We start from the raw sequence: 4,147 nt of genomic DNA on the forward strand, positions 1-4,147 counted from the left end.
AACATTTTTTATCAGTACTCCCTAACGTTACCAATTTTGCCGACTATAGTAGAATTATAATTTAAATAAAAACTACACCAGGTACTCACCATCTTTTGGCTCAGGGATTAAAATAGACTACAATTTCAGGTAACATAACTGTTAGTCAAATCTGTGACAATCGAACACATTGAACTAAGTGTATTTTTCGTAACAATAGAAGAACACATACACAAACATTACGGAATCATAAATAAACCATCTCAGTTCATAAAATGAGCCCTGACTTTAGTCAGGTTTCAGAAAGAACTTAGACCGAAGGGGAGGGGGAGGGGGGGGAAGATGAGAGGGGCAGAGAGAGACCAAATAAACAAATCTCACTACATGCAAACACAAAACATATTAATCAAAATAACCCAACAAACATGTTACACATAAAATAGAATAGGAACATGAGTTCATAACTCAAAAGCGAAACCACAGATGCAACCTAAATGAACAAGCTTCAACACCCCTAGTTGAACCCTAATTGAACCCAAAATGAACCCGAATGATGCTTAGAATGCTGCTCCGAACCCTAATTGAACCCTAAATGAACCCGAATGCTGCTTCGAATCAAATAATTAATTACAAATGACATCTTTTATATTCATTTATTTTTACTTCGAATAAATAATTGCAAATAAAAATTACTACTACTAACATCATTTATTTTACTACGGAATTACCGATAACTAACAGCCTTATAATTCTACTTATAGTATAATTTGAATTTCTGTATACATAGACTCATTTTCATAAAGCAAACATTGAGCCTACTTTGTTGCAGGGTATTTCTCTATAATATATAAGTGACGAATTAAAATATCCATCAGTAACACAGAATGAACAATCAATGAATATGTTACTAAAGGATAGCTTAGCCAAAGTGACACGAGATTAGTTATTATTATCGACAAATGATACAAATGCATTCGCGACCAAAACAAATCACATTTTTATCAGTACTCCTACAGTTTACCAATTTGCCGACTATAGTAAATTATAATTTTAAATAAAAACTTACACCAGGTACTACATCTTTTGGCTCAGGGATTAAATAGACTACAATTTCAGGTAACATAAACTGTAGTCAAAATGTTGACAATCGAACACATTGAACAATGTATTTTTCGTAAAAATAGAAGAACACATACACAACATCCGGAATCAAATAACATCTCATTCATAAAAATGAGGCCCTGACTTTAGTCAGTTTTCAGAAGAACTTAGACCGAAGGGGAGGGGGAGGGGGGGAGAGAGAGGGGCAGAGAGAGACCAAATAAACATCTCACTACATGCAAACACAAAACATATATCAAATAAACCCAAACAAACATGTTACACATAAAAATAGAATAGGAACATAGTTCATAAATCAAAAGCAAACACAGATGCAACCTAAACTGAACAAGCTTCAACACCCCTAGGTTGAACCCTAATTGAACCCAAAATGAACCCCAATGATGCTTAGAATGCTGCTCCGAACCCTAATTGAACCCTAAATGAACCCGAATGCTGCTTCGAATCAATAATTAATTGAAAATAACATCGTTTATATTTATTTATTTTTAATTCGAATAAAGAATTGCAAATAAAGAATTACTACTACTAACATCATTTATTTTTACAACGGAATTATCGATAACTAACAGCCTTATAATTCTAATTATAGTATGATTTGTATTTCTGTATACAATAGATTCATTTTCATAATCAAACAGTGAGCCTACTTTGTTGCAGGGTATTTCGCTATAATTTATAAATGACGATTTAAAATATTCATCAGTAACACATGAATGTACAACCAATGAATATGTTACCTAAGGGATACTTAGCAAAGTGACAACGAGATTAGTTGTTATTATCACAAATGATACAAATGCCTTCGCAACAACACAAATCACATTTTTATCAAGTACTCCTACATTTTACCAATTGTGCCGACTATAGTAAATTATAATTTAAATAAACACTTACACCAAGTACTACATCTTTTGGCTCAAGGATTACACAGACTACAATTTCAGGTAACATAAAGTTAAGTCAAAACGTTGACAAGCGAACACATTGAACTAATATATTTTTCGTAATAATAGAAGAACACATACAACAACATTACAGAAGCAAATAAAACATCTCATTCATAAAATGAGGCCCTGACTTTAGTCAGGCTTCAGAAAGAACATAGACCGAAGGGGGGGGGAGGGGGAGAGAGAGACCAAATAAACATCTCACTACATGCAAACACAAAACATATTTCAAATAACCCCAAACAAAATGTTACACATAAAATAGAATAGGAACATAGTTCATACCTCAAAAGCAACACAGATGCAACCCAAATTAAAAAAGCTTCGACCAGCCCTAGTTGAACCCTAATTGAACCCAAAATAAACCCGAATGATGCTTAGAATGCTGCTCTGAACCCTAATTGAACCCTTAATGACCCCGAATGTTGCTTCGAATCAAATAATTAATTGCAAATTATCATTTATATTCATTTATTTTTACTTCGAATAAAGAATTACAAATAAAGAATTACTACTACTAACATCATTTATTTTACTACGGAATTACCGATAACTAACAGCCTTATAATTCTCCTTATAGTATAATTGTATTTCTGTATACATAGACTCATTTTCATAAATCAAACAGTTAGCCTACTATGTGGCAGGGTATTTCTCTATAATTTATAAATAACGAATTGAATATCCATCAGTAACCACATGAATGTACAATCAGTGAATATGTTACCTAAAGGATAGCTTAACAAAGTGACAACGAGATTAGTTATTATTATCACAAATGATACAAATGCATTCGCAACAACACAAATCACATTTTTATCAGTACTCCTACAGTTTACCAATTTTGCCGACTATAGTAAATTATAATTTAAATAAACACTTACACCAGGTACTACATCTTTTGGCTCAGGGATTAAACAGACTACAATTTCAGGTAACATAAAGTTAAGTCAAAACGTTGACAAGGGAACACATTGAACTAGGATTCAAAAATAGAAGAGCACATACACAACATTACGGAAGCAAATAAACAATCTCATTCATAAAATTAGGCCCCGACTTTAGTCAGGATTCAAAAAGAACTTAGACCCAAGGGGAAGGGGGAGGGGGAGAGAGGGGGGCAGAGAGAGACCAAATAAATATCTCACTACATGCAAATACAAAACATATATCAATAACCCCAAACAAACATGTTACACATAAAAATAGAAGAAGAACATGGTTCATACCTCAAAAGTAAACGCAGATGCAACCCAAATTGAACAAGCTTCAACACCCCTAGTTGAACCCTAATTGAACCCAAATGAACCCGAATGATGCTTAGAATGCTGCTCCGAACCCTAATTGAACCCTAAATGAACCCGAATGCTGCTTCGAATCAGTATGTGCCGAATGCCGCCTCAGGCCCTAATTTTCCCCCTTTTGCAAAATTAGTATACTTTCCCCCAATTTTGTGTCCAAAATTTCCCCGCGCGCCGAATTGTGTATACTTTCCCCCCTTTTGTCTGAAAATTGGCCGCCTGAACTGTTTGTAATTCCCCAGCCCAGCCCAGCCCAGCCCAGCCCCTAACCTTACCAGCCAAGCCCATGTAATAATTTTCACTATTTTCTTTCCTTTTTTTTCAAATATTATAATCTTTTTAATTATGTAAATTATAATTAGTACAATAAAAACTATCAATTTATTTACTTTGTAAAAATATAAGGGGATTACATGTTCTAACAGACAGAAAATAAATATTCCTATAATTATTTCAATGAAAATTACTTAAATTTAAAAATTTATATAATTATTTATAGTTATAAAGTGTAAGTAAATTAATTATTTGACATATTTTTACTTTTAAGACAAATAAATGAATTATTTTATCCGAGTTTTTTTAACTCATTTATTTATCCAAGTAAATATTTTATAGATAAATTTAAGTTTTGGTTTAAATTTAAATATTTTTCTTTATTATAGTCTATAGAAACATAGTAGGCTATGTTGCGCTGCATAACGCCTTAGTGGGCTATAGCGACATAGACTTTAGAGCTTTAGTAACCCACTAGTATCCGTGTTGTGATAGAGTACAAATTTCATACCTGTTAGTAAC

Source organism: Apium graveolens, chromosome 7 (assembly GCF_009905375.1).
Source record: "Apium graveolens cultivar Ventura chromosome 7, ASM990537v1, whole genome shotgun sequence".
Lineage (NCBI taxonomy): Eukaryota > Viridiplantae > Streptophyta > Magnoliopsida > Apiales > Apiaceae > Apium > Apium graveolens.